This window comes from Phocoena sinus, chromosome X (genome assembly GCF_008692025.1).
Source record: "Phocoena sinus isolate mPhoSin1 chromosome X, mPhoSin1.pri, whole genome shotgun sequence".
Lineage (NCBI taxonomy): Eukaryota > Metazoa > Chordata > Mammalia > Artiodactyla > Phocoenidae > Phocoena > Phocoena sinus.
In genome coordinates this window covers 25,713,397-25,739,503 of record NC_045784.1, presented here as the reverse complement: position 1 = coordinate 25,739,503, position 26,107 = coordinate 25,713,397, and the positions used below count along the sequence as shown (strand labels likewise).

The following is a 26,107-nucleotide window of genomic DNA, read 5'->3' as shown; positions in this document are numbered from 1 at the left end:
GTTTAAGTCTAAGTGATGAAATATCCTCATAACAACCTTGTGACTGGTAAATACCACTATCATACCTATATGTATAATAGGGCACAGAAAGGTTAAGAAATTCGGCCAAGGTCACAAAGCCAGTAAGGGGTGGTAGAGGAGAGGATGCTGGGGCTTGAACAGTTTGGTTTCAGAGCCTTGGTCTTCAATTATCATGTGATATTGCCTCTGCTAATCACATAAGTATAATCAGACATAGTTACCTATATTGAAAAAAATGCCTTAAAGTTTATAATCTTCATTTACAGTGGTAAGTAATGAGTGCAAGGAACATGGGTGGTAATTTAAAACTAATTTTTGTTTATCTTTATTTCTAGTTTTTCCATATTGATCACATATTATTTTCATAATGGGGAAAAACTGTTTTTTAAAGTTTTAAAAATATAAATGTTAGACAAGTTCCTGTTTAAATTTTTCAGAAGAAGAAGTCTATACATGTAAACATATCTACCCCTTCCTCCTCCTCCTCTTAGTAATCCCTGTGTCCCAGAAGCTCAAGGCTTTCTTGAGTCAATCTGCCTGACAATATTAGAGGACATGATACAATAATCCACAAGTACGTTTTGATTCAATTATCTATTCTCATGTGAAAACTCAATCCAAGGTTTACTGACTTAAAACATCTCATTTTGTTTTGCCCACCATTTTGTGGGTTTGGAATTCAGGAAGCACTCAGTTGGGTGGTTCATCTCTGATATGCGGTATCAGCTGGAGCAGCTGGCGGGAAGGATTCCCTCTAAGGTGGCCTCTTCACATACATGTCTGTTGCCTAGGTGCTCCTTGGTCCCTCTCTCCCCCCGCATGGTGTCTCATCTTCCAGGAACTCACCATGTAGGTGGGGCTTCTCACATTAGGGCAGTTGCTCTTCTTAAATGATGGTTGACTTCCAGGAAGCAGGAAGCAGGAGCTAGCCAGTCAATTAACTGCTTTGCCCAGAAAGCACTGCTTACTTTCCCACATGAATAGTGGGATGGGGATGGAATGGCCCCTCTGTATAACCATTACATCTCCCCAAAGGCCCCCAAATCTCTCCCAATCTTCCTCCTGGAACCTGGCTGCACAGAGTTTATAGGGCCTAGGGCAGACTCTCCAGAATGACACCTCTATTTCAGCTAAGGAGGCAACTGCTATTGGCTCTCTGAGCTTAGAATGTCTTTAGTGCTTTGGTTTTCAAATGTGTGTCTCTGCCAAAATCCTTGGAACACCCTCTCAGTTACCAGGGATGCATGGCTTGCTAGTGCCTTGGACTATTACAGTAAATCCCCTACATACAAATGAGTTCTGTTCCATGAGCACATTCATAAGTCCAATTTGTTCGTAAGTCCACCAAAGTTAGCCTAGGTACCCAACTAACACAATCAGCTATATAGTACTGCACTGTAATAGGTTTATAATACTTTTCACACAAATTATACATTAAAAAACAAACACAAAAAATACAGAAACCTTTTTAGTCTTACAGCACAGTACCTTGAAAAGTACAGTAGTACAGTACCACAGCTGGCATACAGGGGCTGGCATCGAGTGAACAGGCAAGAAGAGTTACTGACTGGAGGAGGGAGAGGAGGTGGGAGACGGTAGAGCTGAAGGATCGTCAGCAATAAGAGACGGAGGGCAAGCTGCAATTTCACTCACCCCTGACATGATGGAACACATGTTCGCATCGTTGAAAGTTCACAACTTGAAGGTTCGTATGTAGGGGACTTAGTGTATTATGTTACTGCTTTTTTTTTTTAATGACTGAAGGTTTGTTGGCCTACATGAATGATTTTTGAAAGAAGTGTAGTGACTAAGTTTATCATGCTGACGCAATTAATGCAAAAGCTTTGGCGTATGCATCCATTTGTCAAAAGATCTTATATACTAAACTTCAAAGGTTGTCGTTAATTAACAAATGACTATCATTTTAACTAGCTGCTAAAGATGTATTTACTTTAGCCAAATGAAGCAGAGAAAGTAAAAAAAAAAGTTACATTATTGGCTGATTCCTGAATATTTTGTTATGTTCACCAAATATCTAAAAATTCAACATCAGCAAAATTTGAAAGTAGATCGTGTATAAAATAGAGTCACTAAGTATAATTTGTTTTGAGGACAGATGCTATTAAAATTTGCTTTTGCAATAAAGAAAATATAACTAAGAAAGCTACTGGAACAAGTAAAAACATTTAAGATAAAAATGGTATTTTCGTTCAGTCATAAAATGATAGTATGGAAGTATATTTAATAGCAAACTCTTATGTTAATAACATTAGCTATTATGTACTGTTAAAAAAATAAAATACTAAAATTCCATTAGAGGAAAGAAGGAAAGACGGAAGACAATATACATCAAACTGTTAACCAGTATGGCAGCAAAATGATGAGACTGCAACTTATTTTTTAAAATTTACTTCTTTGTGTTTACTATTATACACATAAAATATGGGTTACCTTTATTAAAACATTCCACCTTCCTCCCCCAAAATAAGTAGTTCTTCAAAGGCTGAAATTTTAATTATGCATATTATTATGGTAGAAATTATGTCCACCAAAGGCAAAAGTGCCAACACAAATATTAAGTTCAGTGCTGTAATAAGCTGAATTTTTTCCTTCTTTTCAAACAATTTTATTCCTTTTCATGAGAACAGGCATAGAAGAATATTAAAAGAAGAGGAGTAGGGCTTCCCTGGTGGCACAGTGGTTGAGAGTCCACCTGCCGATGCAGGGGACGCGGCTTAGTGCCCCGGTCCGGGAGGATCCCACGTGCCACGGAGCAGCTGGGCCCGTGAGCCATGGCTGCTGAGCCTGCGCGTCCGCAACGGGAGAGGCCACAGCGGTGAGAGGCCCACGTACCGCAAAAAAAAAAAGAAGAGTAGACCAGGCTAGACTGACACATTCTTTTGGTCACAAATGATATTATAGATCCACATACTTTATTCGTAATAAACATATTATATATTGTAATATACAATATTTATGTATATATATATATGTATCCATACATAGGTATGCATGTATACATATAATCAGTAAACTGTCAGTTCAGCAAACTAATTTATTACTCCCCAAAAAGTAAAGATCGGGACCCACAGTACTCAATGGAGTTTCAAGGTCAGAAAGAAATGGGACAGAATGAAGCAACTGAATTTGGGCAAGGAGAGGTAACTGAACATTTGTTAGTGATTAAGGAAGAGTGGGAGGGCAAAGAGAGATTGATTTCTGTGAAGTGGTTGGCTTGAAGCTAAACTAAATGGAGGTAAGACGTGAGTCAGATAGAACCTATAGAACAGATAATAAAACTAGTTTAAGAACTGAAAGAGAAATGGGGCTGTCATTAGTGTAGAGAGTAGAGATGAACGGACAATGGTGGGCACCTACGAGTGCCTGAAACTAGACATGAGGAAAATAACATGGTAAAAGTGAAAATAGGGCAAGAGGGTAAAATATGAGCCTATGGGGGGGAAATTATTCTATACACATTATTTTTTCAGCTTACTTTTATAACCAAAAAAAAAAAACCCATCATAGGAATCTTTTTGCTAACAGTACAGAGACCTGCCCCATTCTTTTAAAACACTGATGTATAATATTCTGTAGAATAAATGACCATTTATTTTTTTTAACATCTTTTTTGGAGTATAATTGCTTTACAATGGTGTGTTAGTTTCTGCTTTATAACAAAGTGAATCAACTATACATATACATATATCCCCGTATCTCTTCCCTCTTGCGTCTCCCTCCCACCCTCCCTACCCCACCCCTCTAGGTGGTCACAAAGCACCGAGCTGATCTCCCTGTGCTATGTAGCTGCTTCCCACCAGCTATCTATTTTACGCTTGGTAGTGTATATATGTCCATGCCACTCTCTCACTTCGTCCCAGCTTACCCTTCCCCCTCCCCATGTCCTCAAGTCCATTCTCTACGTCTGCATCTTTATTCCTGTCCTGCCCCTAGGTTCTTCAGAACCATTTTTTTTTTAGATTCCATATATATGTGTTAGCATAGGGTATTTGTCTTTCTCTTTCTGACTTACTTCACTCTGTATGACACACTCTAGGTCCATCCACCTCGCTACAAATAACTGGGTTTCGTTTCTTCTTATGGCTGAGTAATATTCCATTGTATATGTGTGCCACATCTTCTGTATCCGTTCATCTGTATTTATTCTTTAAACGTAATCTAGATTGCTGACAATTTTACCCACTGAATACAATGCTGGAATGGCTAACATTCATCTTCCGCCCTCTGTGTATTTCATTTTCTTTGGAATTTAGAAGTGGAAAAATTGGATCAAAGGTTATATGCATTTTAAATTGTCATAGGCCATATAATCCTTTGAGAAGGTTGTGAAATTTTACTCTCTTAAACATTTTTCAACATTTGTGATGAATGAATGAACTCATCGTCTGTGATAAATATGAAGAATACTCATACCCTTTTGTTCATTTAAAAGATACTCTACATTAAGGGCTGATGCTGAGAATACATTAAGTGAGGGAAAAAATATATCTCCTGTCCTTAGATCTTATAGTCCTTGAGGGGTGGAGAGGAAGCAGAGAATAAGCAAATTCACAATTTAAATATATAAAATGACTGGGAGAATTAAGCAAATAATGCAGGGAAGGGCAGATAGAGAGTGAAGGGTACAGGCAGAAGATACTGTCTTAGGCCTAGAGAATCACTAAAGAAGTGTTAGCTATTACCATTTTTGCTGTTTTCAGTCTAGTCAGATCTGCAGTGTCTACATATACCAAGAGCTAGTTAAGTGCCATCTGACATAGGAAATCTTGGAAGATGGTGCTTGTTTATGAGGGTGTAGAAATGAGGGGCAGAGGGCTTCTCTGGTGGCGCAGTGGTTGAGAGTCCGCCTGCCGATGCAGGGGACACAAGTTCGTGCCCCGGTCCGGGAAGACCCCACATGCCGCCGAGCGGCTGGGCCCGTGAGCCATGGCCACTGAGCCTGTGCGTCCGGAGCCTGTGCTCCACAACGGGAGAGGCCACAGCAGTGAGAGGCCCGCATATCGCAAAAAAAAAAAAAAAAAAAAAAAGAAATGAGGGGCATAAATGTATACATAACATGCAGCTGATTACACAGACTGCATTAGCTTTCTCTATTCTGGCCCTCTGAATTATACAACCTGATTTATGCCCACTGTTGGAAGAGATGATAATCATAGCAATAACAATTATAATAGCAAAAATATCTTAAGCACTTCTACGCCAGACACTAGGCCAAGTATGCTTCAAGCACTGCTTCACCTAATCTTCACAAAACATCTTAGGAGATCAGTCCTTTTTCTACATTTTATAAATGAATCATATATTCAGTGAAAGTACAGCAGATCTATATCATGTAGAGTCCATACTGTGTATTAGTTAAAAGCATAGGTAAAAAATTAAATGAGTCAGTATATTTAAAGTGCCTAGAACATTGTGTGGCACATAGGTGCTATATAAATGAAAGCTATTACTGTAATAATTAGTTTGTTTTTTCAACAAGTGTTTCTGAGTGCCTGCTATGTTCAGGTACAGTGTTAATTTCAGAGATGTGGTTTAATACAGCCCTTGACCTCTTGGAACTTACAATGGACTGTAAAAATCAGTTAATATTAAGACATCAAATGCTATGAATAAAATGATCGTTCTGGGCTTGTTGTTTGTTACTGATGTGGTAAGACGCTTTTAATTTATTAGTTCATTAATCTAATGAGTATTGATATGTATGGTACCAGATACTCTGCTAGGTCCTGCAGAGAACAGATGAACAAGACTTACCTACAATAAACTCATGTAAACACATGACAATAATGTAACATGGTAAGTATGTTAATAGCAGCACTCATTTATGATAGAAATACAGAGAGAAAAATGCATAGGATTACCTTAGCAAAGATGGGGTGATGCTATTCACAAGATATCCTTAGCTATTACCACTAACTATTGAAACTTTGGATCCATATGTTGCTCTTGCCTTTGGTGTGAGCTAACTTTTCCTTCTATGTGATTTCCCACAACATGGTCCTCTTGTATGCTGTTATGCTCAACAGCCAAAAAATCATAGAATCACAGAACTTGTGGGTGCCTTGAGAAATCTTGTTTAGTCTCTGACCTTCAGTCAGATACATAGCTAATCCATCCAGATCAGGTAATGACCTTAGTGTCTGGTTTTATGTTCTACTCTATCTTGGCTGCTACTTTATGTAAGACAAAGATGCCCTTATGAATCCTAAAGGGCTTCAATTTTTGAGTAGAGAAACTCTAAAAAAATCATTCTTTAAATCCATCTTTTAATGCTCTTTCATTCTAATGAAACTAAAATATAGTCATGCTAAGTTTCCAAAAGAAAAATCTATGATCTGTAGGTGTCCATCATCAGATGTATACTGAAGGAAAAACTTAAAAGATACTATTTATGTAAAACAAAACTTCAGAATGTATGATAAATTATTACAGGCCACATGCAACTAGTGGCAGGAAAATGACACATCCGTAGCAGAAATAAACATTCTGTCTTTATCATCATGTTAATTGAAAGACCAAATGAAGACTATATCTGTATGTTGTAAGAACTTGTATAAAACTTGCTCTAAAACACACATTTTGAAATAATGTCAACATTTTAATAAAAAATACATTAGGTGATATTTTATGATTTAAAGAGATCCAGTTCAGAAAGAACATTAATGATATTAAATTCATCGGTGCTTTCCTATCATATTTCAGCAGGAGGATTATAGTAAAAGAAACAATTTTTTTCCACGCCTTATCTACAGGCTCACAGGGAGAAGGCTATGGCAAACCTGATTGCATTCACACTGAAGTGCAGAGGTGAAATTTTCATTAAAACAATTACTTATATCTTTATATGTTAATTTACACATAGATGCTAAAGAGTAGGAGTACCTCAAGTTATAAAATATATATCAACTGTATTGGAGTACTAATTAACATCCTGCATACTTACCTCAGGTAGGCATATATTCAAAAGATTTGTCTTGATGACAAATCAACACCCAAATTAAATGTAAAGGGTAATGTTTATTCCAGACCTGCAGTACAGTATAGACAGCCACTGGTACAATAAACATAAACAGCTAAATATTTAGCTGAGCACCTACCCTGTGCCAAGTCCTGAGGATGCAAAGGTGACCAAAAGAGACCTCTTTCTCGTGAGGCATAGAGAAGGGTAAAACATGTCATTCTAGCTGGAGAGACACTTCTTTACAAAAATCATTACTCCTACGCCTACTAATCCTCTCCTCTTTCTACCACTAGGTAACACTTATCTGGTGCTTACCACATGATAGTTACAAGTATTAACTCGTTTAATCCTCACAATAACGCTACAAGGTAAATACTATTAGTTCATCCACAGCTGGAGTAGTATAGGAGATGGAATTGCAACTTTGGTATTCTGGCTTCAGTTACAAATTTCACATTCAACTGCATTTTGGGAGGCTGAATTGTATACATCTCGGAGAAAGTCAAAATGTATACACAAATATACACATATTAGCAATTAACCATGTGTTTAAGATTCTGGGGGATAGAAACAATGGGCTTGATTCTGTTATCACCTTTAACATAATAATCAGATATTATGAATAACTAACAAAGAAGAACCTTTCAATCAACTTCTCTGTGTTGGGAATAGATCATTTGATGAAAAATGTGTCCTTTCTCAAATCTTCCCTCAAGCAAAAGATGTAGTCAAGTGAAAGGATTTCAAGGTGTATGCAATGTTATTAGAGGGAATGAGCTGTTAAAGAAGCAGGAAAAAAGTAACTGTGTGTAATAAATAGTAAGGACCTTGATTTGTCAAAGTAATAATACTTTAGTAATATTTGGATTTAAGAAATACTGATTCAGTTCCCACTGTATGCTTAAAAGGACATACAGTACAAAGGGTAAGACAAACTATTCAGGGTGAAATGGGCATTACTGGAAAAAAATGACACGAAACTAATGTACAATTAAAAATCAACATAGATGCTTTAGGGATTGCATTCTTTGATAGATTCATAATCCAAGAGACCCAGCCTAGGCGATGAGAGAATTCTTCATTGAGTAAGTGATCTTGACTTGAAATCTGAATGATGAACAGGAATAAGCCAGGCAAAATGGCTTGGGGATGGGGAAGATGGAATGAGGAATGTTTCAGATCAAGGAAACATCTTCCAGAAAGTGTTCTAGAAAGGTGGGAATATTGTGGCCCATTTAAATGAGGCTATTATATGGGTGACAAGGAGAGAGGCTGAGAAAGCATGAAGTATTTTTGTGGCTAGTGAGGTAGATGGGGGACTGACCAGATGTTATGGGTTGATTTGCACCCCTCCAGTCTCAAATTCATACACTGAAGTCCTAACCTCCAGTACCTCTGAATGTGTCCTTATTTGTAAATAAGGTCATTGCAGATGTGATTAGTTAAGATGAGATTATACTGGAGTAGGATGAGCCCCTAATCCAATGTGACTAGTGTCCTTATCCAAAGGGAAAATTTCGACACAGAGATATGCATAGAAGGAAGATGATGTGAAGAAATATAGCAAGAAATTAGCCCTCTGTGAGCTAAGGAGAGAGGCCTGTTAACAGATCCTTCCCTTGCAGCCCTCAGAAGGAACCAATCTACTAACACCTTGATCTCAGACCTGTGGCTTCCAGAAATGTGAGCAAATAAGTTTCTGTTGCTTAAGTCACCTAGTTTGTGGTATTTTGCATCCCTAGGAAATTAATACACCAGGCCGGCTGTAGATGGTCTTTATATTTAAACAGTGGGAAGTCGGGTGTGTTTGTGTGTGTGTGTGTGTGTGTGTGTGTTCATGCACATGCGTGAATTCATCTCTTAGAGAGATTTTAATATGGTCATATCTGGGGTTTTTTTTGTTTTTTTTTTTTGCGGTACGCGGGCCTCTCACTGTTGTGGCCTCTCCCGTTGCGGAGCACAGGCTCCGGACGCGCAGGCTCAGCGGCCATGGCTCACGGGCCCAGCCACGCCGCGGCATGTGGGATCTTCCCAGACTGGGGCACAAACCCGTGTCCCCTGCATCGGCAGGCAGACTCTCAACCACTGCGCCACCAGGGGAGCCCTCATATCTGTATTTTATTTTATCGTTCTTAGGTCTTTACTGAATTTGTTACAATATTGCTTCTGTTTTAAGTTTTGTTTTTTTGGCCAAGAGGCATGTGGGATCTTAGCTCCCCGACCAGAGATCAAACCCGCATCCCCTGCGCTGCAAGGCAAAGTCTTAACCACTGGACTGCCAGGGAAGTCCCTGGTCATATCTGTATTTTAAAAAGATGATTTTAGCCAAAGTGTGGTAAGCAGTTTGGAGGACACCAATGAATCTAAGTGAGTCATGACAGGAGTTTGTTTCAAGGTGGTAGGATTGGAGGCAAGTTGAGGAATTTGAGAACAACTTAGGAAAGCAAGTATTAGAAATGAGAGATGAGGCAGAGGGAAAACAGTGAACATTTAAAGTTCTTGTTTTGTGTCAGGCATGATTCTAAAATCTTTACTGTATTTAAACTCATAATCATCTCGACAACTCTGAGGATTACTCATCTTATTAATGAGACAATAGGCACAGGAAGGTTGTGACATCTCCAAGTTCACACAGGGAATATGTGTAGACCTTGAATCTAAGCCCAGACAGCCAGTCTCCAGAGCTGTTAACTACTTTACCATGATCCTTCAGGAAGATTCTTTATTTTATGCCTTGCTAAGCTGGGTGAGTAACGAGAGTCATTCTATTCAGAAAATTAAAACAAAAAAAACAAAAAACAAAAAAGATGATTCTTGTGCAGGGAAGATAACGAGTCTAGCCTTGACTAGATAAAGGTACCTTTAAAATAGTCAAGTACACCAGTGAACATATAGAAATGTAACGCAGAAATCTAACTTATAAGCATAAATTTGTACTCAAAAGTTCATAGATGATTGTTGAAGGCATAGGTGGGGATCACATTGCCTAGGAAGAGACTTTTGAATGAGAAGAGAAGGTAGCCATGGACTGAGTCTTGAGCAAATCCTGCTTTAATGGCCAAGGAGAGAAGGTGAGTTTGCAAAGAAGACAGAGAAGAAACAACCATGCTGATAGTAGGAAAACCGTAAGAGTGTGATGTCACACGTCTCAAAGGAAGAAGGGACATGGTCTACAGTGTCGACTGCAGCTGTAAGACGGGACAAGCTATACTAAAAAATGGTTTAGATTAGCTGGCATATCCATCACTAGTGACACCAGAGAGAGCGTTTTCAGATGAGGGCTTGAAGCAAAAATCAAATGAAGCATGGTGAGGAATGAACATGAAATTAAGAGATGAAGACAGTGCATATAGACAACTCTATCAAGATGGTTGGTTATGCAGCATTATTCATAATAGCCCCCAAGTGGAAACAATGTAAATTTCCATCAATTGATAAATGTATAAATGAAATGATATCTATCTATGCAATGTAATAGTATTCAGTCATAAAAAGGAATGAAGTACTGATATGTGCTACAACAGGGATGAACCATGAAAGCTTTATGCTAAGTGAAAGAAGTCAGACACTAAGAGCCACATATTATATAATCCCACTTTTATGAAATGTTCAGAATAGGCAAATCCACAGAAACAGAAATATTAGTGTTTGCCACTAATCTTTGGGTGGGAATGACTGCTATTGGGTACAAGATTTCTTTTGGGGGTGACAAAATATTCTGGAATTAGGGGTGATATTTGTACAACTTTGTAAATATACTAAAAATCACTGAATTGTATACTTTAAAATGATAGCTCTAATGGTATGTGAATTATATCTCAATTTTTAAATTTTTATAAGAAGAATGATGTTTGGCCATAAAGGAGAGGAGGGACATTAGGTGGTGGTTGGACAGGTATATGGTATTGAGGTATCACCTGTCAGTTAAATAATTGTTGGAAAAATAGGTTATATGAATCAGAACTATTTTTCCCATTTTTCTTTTTTTATTACATCACTATATGATTTACCACCAAGAAGGGCTCTGGTAATGCAGGAATAAATAGCCTTTACTGGGTCACTGATGTATAACTCAAAGCAGCATATGGACTCTGACTAAGACCTTGGAGACTTAACGTGCAACAACAAGAGGTGTTCTGTTTCAGATGACTAAACTATCAATGGGAAAGAGTCCTATATGGGCATGTCTTCCCAAATAGTGGGACCACAGGACAAACGTGTAATTGGGAAGATTGCACCTCATCAAACTAGTATGTTCTTAGGCGCTTCAGTGAAACTTGGATGGTACCACAGATGGAGAGGTAAATTAATTCCAATCCAGCAACAAGGGCAACAAATTTGCCCCCAAAGAGCTCAAGAGCAACCATTTTCTTGCAGTGAAAATTAACTTTATATTCTTCATTCTGTGGTCTCCATATCATTAACTATAATAACATTATAGAATAAATTTACCCACATGCTTTCACTAGATTTTTAAAAATCACAAAATTGAAGAGAGCTGTGAGATGGCATACACCTTCCTATTAATATCAAATAAACTAGCCCTCTTCAATAAGGCAAGGATACCAGGATGGGGTTCTCGTAAGGTCTCAAGAGAGTAGAGACCAGAAGATATTTGGCCCCATAACGACTCCTTGTACTTCAATTATATTACGTCAGGATTAGCACTGTGTTTTCCAAGTGGGATTTGGAAATTGTCATTCACTCAGACATATATCGGTACTTCAGAGGCAGTTCTGTTTAGGGTGGAGATGCTAGGAAAGGGTCTACCTGGGGAATAGAAACGGAGCAATAAAATTTAAAAACATTTCTATGAGAGCTGTATGAGGCTTCATATTTTTTCCTTATAACAGCAAATGAAATGTTGTACAAAATGTATTCAGCCCCTAGCTACAATATACAGGCACAGAGGGTGTCCTGGATTTCCTTAATGTAGATGGTGCACTGACCTGTAAAATTCAACTTCATCAGTGCTGACTGGTTCTCTTAGTTTACCCAGCAAAATCAAATTGATGACGCAGCACATTATACGGCTTATTAAAAAAACAGATTTGCCATTTTGCTAAACTGCTAAGGTGTAGCATCACATTGTTAAGCAGAATATGAATATGAAATGCTTTAGATCTACTAATAAACCAAGATCCTCCCACCAATGACATTATTGGATTCAGGCAGAGAGGGAGAAAAAATCTGGCACAAAACACGAGAGAAAAAGAGAAGCCCTTTTCTCCCACCACAAGGGCATGGCTGAGATGTGCACAATGTTGATGACAGATGCTGCTATCTTTTCAGCCAGACTTTCTCTTATTTTTTCACTTCCTCTGCCCACGTTTCTTGGGGAGATGCCAGTGCTGCATGGCTTATAAAGACACTGCTATCTAGAGGTACCCAGTAGCCAAGAGAAGTGATTTTGTAAAACATGTTTCAGAACACCTGATGAGAGCTTAAGAAAGTCCATTTAAGCTGAGCAATTCATGTTAGGAAAAAATTTTTTTAACATCTTTATTGCAGTGTAATTGCTTTACAATGTTGTGTTAGTCTCTGGTGTATAACAAATTGAATCAGCTATACCTACACGTATATCCCCATATTCCCTCCCTCTTCCATCTCCCTCCCACCCTCCCTAAACCACCCCTCTAGGTGGTCGAAAAGAACCGAGCTGATCTCCCTGTGCTAAGCAGCTGCTTCCCACTAGCTATCTATTTTACATTTCGTAGTGTATATATGTCCATGCCACTCTCTCACTTCATCCCACGTTACCCTTCCCCGTCCCTGTGTCCTCAAGTCCATTCTCTATGTCTGCGTCTTTATTCCTGTCCTGCCCCTAGGTTCTTCAGAAACATTTTTTTTTTAGATTCCATATACATGTGTTAGCATACAGTATTTCTTCTTCTCTTTCTGATTTACTTCACTCTGTAGGACAGACTCTAGGTCCATCCATCTCACTACAAATAACTCAATTTTGTTTCTTTTTATGGCCGAGTAATATTCCATTGTATATATGTGCCACATCTTCTTTATCCATTCATCTGTCGATGGACACTTAGGTTGCTTCCACGTTCTGGCTATTGTAAATAGAGCTGCAATGAACATTGTGGTACATGACTCTTTTTGAATTATGGTTTTCTCAGGGTATATGCCCAGCAGTGGGATTGCTGGGTCGTATGGTAGTTCTATGTTTAGTTTTTTAAGGAACCTCCATGCTGTTCTCCATAGTGGCTGTATCAATTTATATTCCCACCAACCGTGCAACAGGGTTCCCTTTTCTACACACCCTCTCCAGCATTTATTGTTTGTAGATTTCTTGATGATGGCCATTCTCACCGGTGTGAGATATCTCATTCTAGTTTTTTTTTTTTTTGTTTTTTTTTTTTTGTGGTACGCGGGCCTCTCACCGCTGTGGCCTCTCCCACCATGGAGCACAGGCTCCAGACGTGCAGGCCCAGCGGCCATGGCTCACAGGCCCAGCCACTCCGCAGCATGTGGGATCCTCCCGGACCGGGGCACGAACCCGCATCCCCTGCATCGGCAGGCAGACTCCCAACCACTGCGCCACCAGGGAAGCCCTCGTTGTAGTTTTGATTTGCATTTCTCTAATGATTAATGATGCTGAGCATACTTTCATGTGTCTGTTGGCCATCTGTATGTCTTCTTTGGAGAAATGTCTATTTAGGTCTTCTGCCCATTTTTGGATTGGGTTGTTTGTTTTTTTGATATTGAGCTGCATGAGCTGCTTGTATATTTTGGAGATTAAGCCTTTGTCAGTTGCTTCATTTGCAAATATTTTCTCCCATTCTGAGGGTTGTCTTTTTGTCTTCTTGATGGCTTCCTTTGCTGTGCAAAGGCTTTCAAGTTTCATTAGGTCCCACTTGTTTATTTTTGTTTTTATTTCCCTTTCTCTAGGAGGTGGGTCAAAAAGGATCTGGCTGTGATGTATGTCATAGAGTGTTCTGCCTATGGTTTCCTCTAAGGGTTTCATAGTGTCTGGCCTTACATTTAGGTCTATAATCCATTTTGAGTTTATTTTTGTGTATGGTGTTACAGAGTGTTCTAATTTCATTCTTTAACATGTAGCTGTCCAGTTTTCCCAGCACCACTTATTGAAGAGGCTGTCTTTTCTCCATTGAATATTCTTGCCTCCTTTATCAAAGATAAGGTGACCATAGGTGCGTGGGTTTATCTCTGGGCTTTCTATCCTGTTCCATTGATCTATATTTCTGTTTTTGTGCCAGTACCATACTGTCTTGATTACTGTAGCTTTGTAGTATAGTCTGAAGTCAGGGAGCCTGATTCCTCCAGCTCTGTTTTTCGTTCTCAAGATTGCTTTGGCTATTCGGGGTCTTTTTTGTTTCCATACACATTGTGAAATTTTTTGTTCCAATTCTGTGAAAAATGCCATTGGTAGTTTGATAGGGATTGCACTGAATCTGTAGATTGCTTTGGGTCATTTTCACAATGTTGATTCTTCCAATCTGAGAACATGGTATATCTCTCCATGTGTTTGTATCATCTTTAATTTCTTTCATCAGTGTCCTATAGTTTTCTGCATACAGGTCTTTTGTCTCCCTAGGTAGGTTTATTCCTAGGTATTTTATTCATTTTGTTGCAATGGTAAATGGGAGTATTTCCTTAATTTCTCTTTCAGATTGTTCATCATTAGTGTATAAGAATGCAAGAGATTTCTGTGCATTAATTTTGTATCCTGCTACTTTACCAAATTCATTGATTAGCTCTAGTAGTTTTCTGGTAGCATCTTTAGTATCCTCTATTATAATATCATGTCATCTGCAAACAGTGCATGTTAGGAAAATCATATAAGAGAAAAAGTTATCTGAGATATTGGAACTTGACTAAATTATTTCTGAACTTGAGGGGAGCCACAAATGTGCCCATCTTAATCAGGTATTTTGGCTATGAAATAGCCTATTATTAATCTTGATTTTAAAAGTCACCCTGTGATTAACTGACTTTAGCTCAATAGACACCATATAGTGGTTTCATAATGTCTGCAAAGCAGAGAAGAGAAAATGAATGAAAGGTCACTGTGATGAGCCAAGACAGCAGAGTAAAGAGATGGCCCTCATGCTTATGAGAAATGTTTTCCCTAAAACATACTGTAATCAGTGTTATACCTTTGTTGGTGGAATAAAGAATGAATTAATATTGGAGAATTATAGAAGTATCTCACCCACCCAAAAACATTAATGTAGATACTCGGCTAAGTGATCAGCTTGCATTTTTCCTTAAACTTTTGTATATTCCTTTTTCCTGCTTTGAAGGAAAAGTCATCAACATTTTCCCTTAGTTGCAAAACAGCTTCCTGAAAAATTACTTCTCTCATAAACACAAAATTCCATCTTTACAGTAGTTATTCAGTATAAGAATTTGAAAATTTAGTAAAATAAGAGTAACATTAAAATTAATGGATAAGTCAAACTAGAGACAGCAGGATGGACAGTCTCATTGATGAAATTTCAAACATTCTTCATAAAGCACTGTGCTCAAAATTATTCTTTGCCTATGAAAAGCTAAGGAGTTAAGACATTAGAGTGCCAGTCCAAGCACTTCAAGTATTTTATTGCACAGGCAGATTTCACCTCTTGCAAATTTAGCATTTAGCTTCTTCATGTGAACAATGAGAGGAATGAACTAGTTAAACTCTAAGGTACCTTCCAGGTAATATATAGCTGCTTGGGACATTTTCTTCCTAGAGCATCCTTATGAAAACAAAAATCCTTGAGAGAGCTGATAACTAACTTCATCCTCAGGAAAGGATTTAGTAAGAACTAGTTCACAGCCAGCTGAGTAGGCACATCGGGAATGAGATATAAACAAGGGCAACCCTGGGAATTTTGAAAAGTGAGGAAGTAGAAGACAAGTCAAAATGGACTACTTAAAATTTTTCCTAGGGTTAGGCCTTTCTTTGAATCAAGTAATTTTCCTTTATAAAATATCTGTATCTGACAACAAACTCAACACGTATTTTTGGTTAAAGTGCCATAATTTAGGAAAAAACCAGTCAGTCTAAGAAGACTGCCTGTAATTTCTCCATCCAAATACGACAATGATGTTAACAACAACATTAATAATCATAAGTATTTCTGACTGTGCCACGGGTTGGGCTTTTAAAAAGAAAGCTCACTTAATTGTCATGACAACCCTATGAGATATGTTGACTTATTATTGCTCCCATTTTATAAGTGAGGAGACTACTTTTTAAACACCTTTATGCAGAATGTATTTTCACTTAATATATCATAAAAAATTTATGTTACAAAAGTGTTCAATGCTTATTTCCAGTTTCTCCCTCTTATAAACAGTGTAAGAATTCCCTCTTATATACTTGTAGAGAAATAATGCACTAACATATATCCCTTTGGGTAAATTCATGCAGTCAACCATTTTTCTTCCCATTGGCTGAGATCCTGCCAAACAGAGAATGATCATTTGCATGGTGGCAAAGCAATGGACTTTTCTAGGCATAGGTCACTTCCAGTAAGGCAAGTCTTGCCGATGGAAGACCCCCACATGTGGGATTCATTCTTTCATTCTAGTGTTTATTAATTCATTTGAAATATTTCCTGCACACTTTGATGTGGCCAGGTAGTGTGAAACCATAGCTGACCTCACAGAGTTTAAAAACCAGTGGGGAAAGAGAAACTAGAAATTCAACAAGTAAATATTTTAACAGCAATATTTAAGTTAGGATCTTGGCCAATGCAGGAAGGGCAGGCAGATATCAAATCTTGAAGGATATTTTATTCAGGTGAAATTTGAACTTTCCCCTGAAGTAAATGAAAAGCTCTCAGGAATCTTCATATAAATTAATTAATGAATTTGGACACAACTAAATAAATGTGCTTTTAAGTGTTTAGCTTTAGATCCAGTCCTCCTTAAATTCATGTATTTCTTTTTCTTCTTCATTTTAAATTTAGTTTTATATTTGGAGACCATGTAAAGTGATGCAAATCCCACTACCAATGTCCTCAAAAGATCTGGATTGAAATTCTTCTTTGTTTCTTACTAGCTCACTTATTAACCATATCCTCGAGGGCAGAGGTTCTCAAGCTGGAATGTGCAACAAAATCACCTGGAGGGCTTGTTAAACACAAATTGCTGGGCGTACCCCAGAGCTTCTGAGTCAGTAAGTCTGAAGTGAGACCTGAGAATCTGCATCTCTAACAAGTTCTCAGGTGATGCTGAGGCAGCTAGTCTGGAGACCACACTCTGAGTAATACTGCTCTAGGACAAGGCAATCTGAGTTTATTCTCCTTATTTATAGAGTGGATGTCATAATAACTTCCCTGCCTACTTTGAAGCCTTGTTGAGAAGAACAAATGATAAAGTGAGCATGGGAAATGCAAGCCCTTGCCAAATGTGAGAAGATATTGGCCAGCAACTACTGTGTAACTCTGAGGGAAATGCTGTCATTATAAATGGGACAGAGAATCTCTGAGTTTCACAATGGCTTCTAAGGCTATGAAGTTCTGCCAGGTACCTTAACTTCAGCACTAGTCCTTTTCTCTCTTCTATAATTAAATAAAAATATTTGAGAAGTTGTCTAAGTACTAGCAACTGTAACAAGGTTTTTTTGGTTCACTTGTCTGTTTTTAGGTTCAGACATAAGGTTCATTTTCACCATTTCACCTTATCCATTTTCTGCTGCCAACAGACTTAACACTTATGGCAGAGGAAGTTTTAGTTCTTTCCTCTTTTTCTCCTACATCTGTCCATTGATTTTGTTCAATAAATAATAGGCTACAGATGAAGACAACTAGAAATAGTATTAGGGGAGAAAATGGTTACTCAGTGGCAGTTAAGGGACAATGAGAGTATTTTAACTCTGTCCTTGAGAATGAATTGAACTCCAATGGGATCAGACTTCACCTAATGAATTGTTTGGGTCTGGTTCTGTTTCTTGCCTAAAATCTGTGTCTAGGGTTGTCAGATAAAATACAGGTGCCCAGCTAAACTTGGATTCTAGATTTTTTAAAAAGGATATTATTTTGTTATAAGTATGTCCCAAATATTGCATTAGATGTACTTATACTAAAAAAAGTATTCATCATTTATCTTTAAATCTAAATTTATCCAGGCATAATGTCTAGGTATTTTTCTTTGAAAAATCTGGCAATCTAAGCTGTGCTCTATTACTAATGATATGGTAACTGTGGCTGAGAAACACGTGTATAGAAACATGTGTACAGGATGAAAAACATTCATCTACAAGCCCAGCATGAGCATATTGGTACAAGTTAAATCATAATCATGTAGGGAGCATTTTTTTAAAAACATCTTTATTGGAGTAAAATTGCTTTACAATGGTGTGTTAGTTTCTGCTTTATAACAAAGTGAATCAGCTATACATATACATATATCCCCATATCTCCCCGCTCTTGCAAAATACTAGCAAAGAGAATCCAACAGCACATTAAAAGGATCATACACCATGATCAAGTGGGGTTTATCCCAGGAATGCAAGGATTCTTCAATATATGCAAATCAATCAACGTGATACACCATATTAACAAACTGAAGGAGAAAAACCATATGATCATCTCAATAGATGGAGAGAAAGCTTTTGACAAAATTCAACACCCAGTTATGATAAAAATCCTCCAGAAAGTAGGCATAGAGGGAACTTTCCTCAACATAATAAAGTCCATATATGACAAACCCACAGCCAACATCGTTCTCAATGGTGAAAAACTGAAACCATTTCCTCTAAGATCAGGAACAAGACAAGGATGTCCACTCTCGCCACGATTATTCAACATAGCTTTGGAAGTTTTAGCCACAGAAATCAGAGAAGAAAAAGAAATAAAAGGAATCCAAATCGGAAAAATAGTAAAGCTGTCACTGTTTGCAGATGACATGATACTATACATAGAGGGTCCTAAAGATGCTACCAGAAAACTACTAGAGCTCATCAATGAATTTGGTAAAGTAGCAGGATACAAAATTAATGCACAGAAATCTCTGGCATTCCTATACACTAATGATGAACAATGTGAAAGAGAAATTATGGAAACACTCCCATTTACCACTGCAACAAAATGAGTAAAATATCTAGGAATAAACCTACCTAGGGAGACAAAATACCTGTATGCAGAAAACTATAAGACACTGATGAAAGAAATTAAAGATGATACAAACAGATGGAGATATATACCATGTTCTTGGATTGGAAGAATGAACATTGTGAAAATGACTATACTACCCAAAGCACTCTACAGATTCAGTGTAATCCCTATCAAACTACCAATGGCATTTTTCACAGGATTAGAACAAAAAATTTCACAATGTGTATGGAAACCCAAAAGACCCCGAATAGCCAAAACAATCTTGAGAAAGAAAAAGGGAGCGGAGGAATCAGGCTCCTGGACTTTAGATGATACTACAAAGGGAGCATTTTTAAAAGTACCAAAAAGCAGGCCCAACCCCAGAACAATTAAACCAGAATATTTGGAAATGCAACCAAGTCACTGATAGTTTTAGAAGCTCCACAGATGATTCTAGCAAGCAGTCAAGAATGAGAGCTATTGGGCTTCCCTGGTGGCACAGCGGTTGGGAGTCCGCCTGCCGATGCAGGGGACACGGGTTCGTGCCCCGCTGCGGGAGGATCCCACGTGCCACGGAGTGGCTGGGCCCGTGGGCCATGGCCACTGGGCCTGCGCGTCCAGAGCCTGTGCTCCGCGGTGGGAGAGACCACAGCAGTGAGAGGCCCGCGCACCGCAAAAAAAAAAAAAGAATGAGCGCTATTAAATTAAAAGAAGAAACTTGTATCAGTGGTTCTTAGTTGTGGCTGCCCACAATAGGCTGGCAACTATTAAAAATCCCAAAGTCCAGGCTGTACCCAGGCCCATTAAATCAGATTCCCTGGAGACAGAACCAAGACATCAACTGGTTGTTAAAATCCCCAGGTGATTCCAATGTACAGTCAAGGATGGAACCTTTATATTTAGTCAGTCAACCTGGCATATTCTCATGAGACACAGTGAAGTGTCTAAAAGTGTTAGAAGACCATAATAAGCAGTTACAAATTATTGCATACAGTGCAATATAAACTTTTGATTTCCTAAATTTCAAAAATATATTTAAAAATATATTCCTGGTTACTTTTACATTCTAACTAGATTTTTCTTCCCTTTTGTCAACAACGGAATAATGTAAAGAAAGTTGAAAATATATAAAATTTAGTAGTATTCCTTGCCACTCTTATGCAGCAATCCCTGAGACATTACCAGTAAAATAACGCTTAGTGCGAAAACATTTCTTTGTCTTATCTTCCCAGTAACACCCCGGTTCACAACTCAAGGGGGCACCATTTACATAGAATATCATGTGAATGGTACATGCCAGAATTTTGATACTTGGTGACCCTGTGTGATTTTGGCATTTTAAGTTTCATGGTAGATGGTTGAACATGTGTCTGTAATAGAAATTCAATCATTATTTGAATATGAGGCATGAAGAATTGAATATCCAAAACAAGTATATAAAAAATATGGCGGACTTTCCTGGTGGTGCAGTGGTTAAGTCTCTGTGCTCCCAATGCAGGGGGCCTGGGTTCGATCCCTGGTCAGGGAATTAGATCCCACGTGCATGCCACGCCTAGGAGTTCACATGCCACAACTAAGAAGCCCGCATGACGCAACTAAGGAGCCCACCTGCCACAACTAAGACCTGGTGCAACCAAATACATAAATAAATAAATATTTTAAAAAATATATCAAAATTAGAGAGTAAAAGCAGTTTACCATTACATATATATTAAATTATCAAAATTTTGTGGGACAAGGATTTGGGAAGAAATTGGCTGGGCAGTTCTCACTCAGCACCTCTCATGGGACTGCAGTCAAATACCAGATGGGGCTACAGTTATTCGAAGGCTAGACTGGGCTGGGTATCCAATATGACTCACTCACAGGACTGGCAGTTGATTCTGGCTGCTGGCGGCTGGGGCTGTCAAATCGAATGCCTACCTGTGGCCTCCCCGGCATGGTGGGCTCAGGGTAGTTTTATACATGGTAGCTGGTTTCCCCCAGAGTACACATCCCAAGAGAACCAATGGCCTTTTCTAAACTAGCCTTAGAAGTTATATAGCACTCTGGCCTTATTATACTGATTAGAGCAACCACAAGCCTGCTCAGACTTCACATGAGTCAAACACTTTTGGAACCATGACTATATTAATTTAAGCCTCTCATTAAATTCAGTTAAAATTTCATCCAGAATGGGTAGTTAAGTTATTCTCAAGTAAATTCATTTTTAAAGCTCCAAGTAAGCTGAGAAACAGAGGACAAAAAGGAAAAAAAAGAAAATAAACCAAAATTCCTGAACTATTTGAAACCTAAAGATACTGAAGGATCTCTAGGCATCTAGGTAGCCATAGGCTGTCCCTAATTGGGTTTGCTTCTGCAAGCACTTTCATGTGTACTCAAATGAGTAAAGCACAAAGTGAGAAGTTAGAAAGTTAAAATATATCACTTTTAAAGGCATTTTTTTAAATTTATTTTTTATACAGCAGGTTCTTATTAGTTACCTATTTTATACATATTAGTGTATATATGTCAATCCCAATCTCCCAATTCATCACACCACTACACCCTACCACCAGCCCCCCTCCCCGCCACTTTGGAATTCACCAATATTTCACAAGAAAGTTCAATTCTTTTCCCTAAATCTACATCAACCATTATTGTATGCATTATGAAGGCTAGTTGCTTATCACTCTTTGTACTGATAATGTGTTTCTTTTCATAAAGCCTGTGGCATTCCTTTAGTATTTCCTGTGTGAATCTCTCTATGCATTTGTTAAAAATAAAGTAGAAAATAAATTTTAATTATTTGAATTGCCTCTAAAACGTCTATTTTTCTAATCACAGGCCAATGTGGTAGTTAAAAATTTTAACATTACCAAGATGAAGCATATCTATTTCCAAAACACCATCTTAATCCACATGGCTGAATATTTTATTTTATGCAGGTCGTCTACAGTGAAGTGAAATGCCAAACTTAATATTAAATGTCAAGCTCCAACACAGCCTTCTCTTTATACTCAAGGGGAAGACCTCTGATTTACCCCAGGACTATTAGATCAATTGTGTCCCAAATACCAACAGACACATATACACATGGCTGTAGAGAAACTATTCATTTTCTCTGTTCTGGGGAATCTCCTGTGAGATGATTCAAGCCCATCTATCACATCGCTAAGGAAGAGTTTTGAGGCTGAACTAACTAGGAGGATAGAAACTGAAGGGAAGTCAGTCAATACCCATTGTGGCTGGTCTTCACCACCTGGGTGTGCTTCAGCTGGCCTGGAACTGTCAACCCAAACTGCAATTACTGACCTTGCTAGAGGCTGTGGCTCCCTGGATGCAGCGGGGAGAGAGGGAATGATGGATGCTCATGGTGTTTTCTACAAACAGGAGGAATAATTATGAAGTATTCATGCTGTCACAACTACAGTGCTGGGTCTCAGGCGGATCATAAGATTAAAATCATTAGATTTTGGAATGAAAATAGGTTCAGTGAGAGTTCACTTCAAGTTCTCATTAAAATTTTTATAAGAGAGAAGGAAAAGCACATGCCTTTATCACAGAGCAATTATAACTTATAAGCTTGGTGACAAGCAGTATGAAAGAACTCCCCAAGCAATATTTTATTTCACGGAGCTGTTTTTCCCTTCAAAACTATGAATATAGTTTCACTATAAAAAGTTCCATTTTGTTGGTCGTAAACAGTATCATACAATTTTGCAATATGCATGCCTACAAAAAAGATGCTTTACTTATATGCACTAATTCTCTTATAATATACCTATGTGCACTATTTTATATCTGAGACATTCTAAAACTCTTTGTGATGAAATTTTATCAATGATTTTATTTTTATACAAAAATTACCTTTTTAAACTAAAATATATCCTCCTACAACAATATTCTATAGTTTTTGGACAGCATTTCTGAGGTGTGATTTACATACAATAAAATTCACCATTTTAAGTGTTCAGTTCAATGAGTTTTAGTAAATTTATACATTTGCACAGCTATCACCACAACCCAATTTTAGAACCCTTCCGTCACTCCAGAAAGTTTCCTCATACCCATTTGTAGCCAATCTTTGCTCCTTACCCCGGGCCCAAGGCACCCATTGACCTGGTCTCTGTCATTCTAGTTTTGTCTTTTCTGAAAATTTCATATAAACAGAATTATATAATATACAGTCTTTTGTGACTGGATTCTTTCACTCAGCATAATCTCCTCGGAGATTCATTTATGTTATGATATGTATCAGCAGTTTATTTGTTTTTATAGAGCATCATTCTATTGTATACCTATACTGTATTTTATTTATCCACTCACTAGTTAATGAAAGTACAAAGAGTCTCCAGTTTGTGGCTGGCTGCTCTGAATAATTTTAGTCTGAACAATTAAGTGCAAGTGTTTGTATGGACATGTTTCCATTTATCTTGAGTGGATATCTAAGTGTGGAGCTGCTGCGTTTTATAATAAATGTACATTTCAAAGTGGCTATACTGATTTACATTTGCACCAGCAACGTGTGAGGGCATTAGCTCCTCTACTTATATGCTAATATTTAGTACTGTCATTCTTTTGGATTTTAGCCGTTCTAGTGGGTGTGATGTGATATTTCAATATGATTTTAATTTGCATTTCCCTAATGACTAATGATGTTGAATATCTTTTCATGTGCTTATTGGTCATTTGTAAATCTTCACTGGCGAAGTGTCTATTTGAATATTCTACCTGTTTTCATATTGGGTTTTCTTATTATTGAGCTGCATACATTTTCTAGGTTCTAGATAAAAGTCTTTTATCTGATATATAATTTGCACATACTTTTTCCAAGTCTGTGGCTTAGTTTTTCATTGCCTTAATGATATCTTCTGAAGAACAAAATAGTTTATGTGGATGAAATTTAATTTATTAATATTTTATTATACTGTTCAATCCTTTTGGTATCAAAAGAAGCCTTGGCCTGCCCCAAGGTCACAGAGATTATCTCCTATGTTTTCTTCTAGACATTTCATAGTTTCATCTCTTATCTCTAGTATTTTTTATAAAGATTTATTTATTTGTCACAGACAAGGCTGATATTTCTAGCTGGTAGGTAAGCAGTTATTTATGTCTGGCAACTGGTTGATGGGTCAGTGACTAGGCAGTATCACCTGTAAACTACTTTAAATATAATTTCTAACTGTATGTAATAGTATTTAACAGACAAGTCACACACTTGATTTAGTACACATATATGCAGGAATACATCAAATATCTGTAATTCTTACTCCACACTTTTATAAAAAGAGCTAAAGGATGGCATATCTCAGGATTCAGGTCTGTGGTATGGGTGGTTGTTTAGAGGAGAAAAGAGTAAGCAGAAATGGGACACGGCATTTACTTGATACAGTGGGACACAATAGCTGCAGGGAGAATTTGCCCAACCACAGGCTTGATGGTTATGAATCAATATGATGGGTCATTACAATGCTGCCCCCAAAATATGAATTTCTCTAGTGAGAGTTGGGGCAAAAAGCTACAAGGCCTGAGATGCAGTAGGATCCAGGTAGGGAGTTACAAACTAATGTCAGGGGAGCTGACTCTACTACTTGCAAGTTCACAGAGGCAACTATTACAAGATAGCAAGGTCTGGAAGCATTGGGCCTCAGGAATCTAGGCAAGGTTTTTTTTCTCCAGGAGATGACTTAGCCAGAAGACAGGGTTCAAGGAAGACAGATGTTTTATTGAACAATTTTCTAGAAACAGGAACCAAGCAGACAGTTAAAGGGACTGTTGCATATGGTGGGACTAAAGCTTGGGAATAACTTAAGTTCCTGGTTGTTAATCATTAAAATGTTACAATTCACTTTAACAGCCCTTATTTCCAAATCGTCTTGCCCCAATAAGCAGGGCCCTCATTATCTCCCTTGTAAGCTATTATGATAGTCTTCTAATCTGTCCCATTGTTCACAGTCCTTCACTTCTCTAAGGTATTCCGCACACCATTCCTAGATTGACTATCTTCAGGTGTGGTTTCTATAAAATCTCCCTGCAATATAAAATATTTAACAGTTTGCCATTGCTCATCAAATTAGGCTCAAATTCCTCATCCTAGCACTGAATACTGTCAAAAATGAGCAAATCTATATTTGTACATCTAGAGTTACCATGATAGAACGCTTGGTGTTCATAACAATTCTACTTCTTAAACTCTGCATATTCCTTCCAAGCAGAAATCACAATCTCAGCTCACCAAAATCCTCCCAGCCTTCAAGCTTGTCCCAAATGCTACCTCTTCAACGAAACACTTCCCCATCTCCTAAAGTTGAAACTATATTTTTCCTCCTTTCAACTTTTATGTTGTCTAGATCAGTGGTGGACAAACTATGGCCCACAGGCCAAATCAGTCTCATTGTGTCTTACTGGAACACGGCCATGCTCATTCATTTACCTGTTATCTGCAGCGACATTCATGCTGCAATGGCTTGAAGTTGAGCAGTTGCGACAGAGACCGCAAGGCTCAGAAAGCCAAAAACATTTACTATCTGGCCTTTTACATTAAAAGTTTTCTGACCCCAGATCTAGATGATGCTGATCAGGGAAATACAAATTTTTATAACTAATTGTCCTAGTTAAAGAAAATATTTAAAATACAGATTTTTGTAATATAATATCACCATGATGTAATCACCAACTATTGTTCACTTCAATGTTATTTGAGGTGGTCCAAGGATCCATGAGAACACTGTGTGTGTGTGTGTGTGTGTGTGTGTGTGTGTGTGTGTGTGTGTGTATGTGTGATTTGACTACCCAAGTAGTACAATCCTTTTCACACACATTCTTGTATCAATCTGGCAGTGATCCATACTTCAGGATGTTGAATTAATTATTCAAATGTGTTACCTAACTTACTGCCATAAAGTATTTATGGTGTATGACTGAACTTTTCAGAACAGAGGCAGATAAAAGCTGGTATAAATTGCATAATAAAATTTTATTTTAATGGAATAGTTTGGGCTCAAGATTCTTCTGTAAAATAGTTTTTTTAATGCAATTTCAAGTGTTATTAGAAAATATT

General features: G+C 37.8%; 1 protein-coding gene across 1 annotated transcript in view; it reads right to left on the bottom strand.

Moving 5' to 3' along the window:
• IL1RAPL1 (interleukin 1 receptor accessory protein like 1) overlaps nt 1-26,107 on the bottom strand; it is a 1,361,040-nt gene that overhangs the window by 484,606 nt on the left and 850,327 nt on the right. The window lies entirely within an intron of this gene.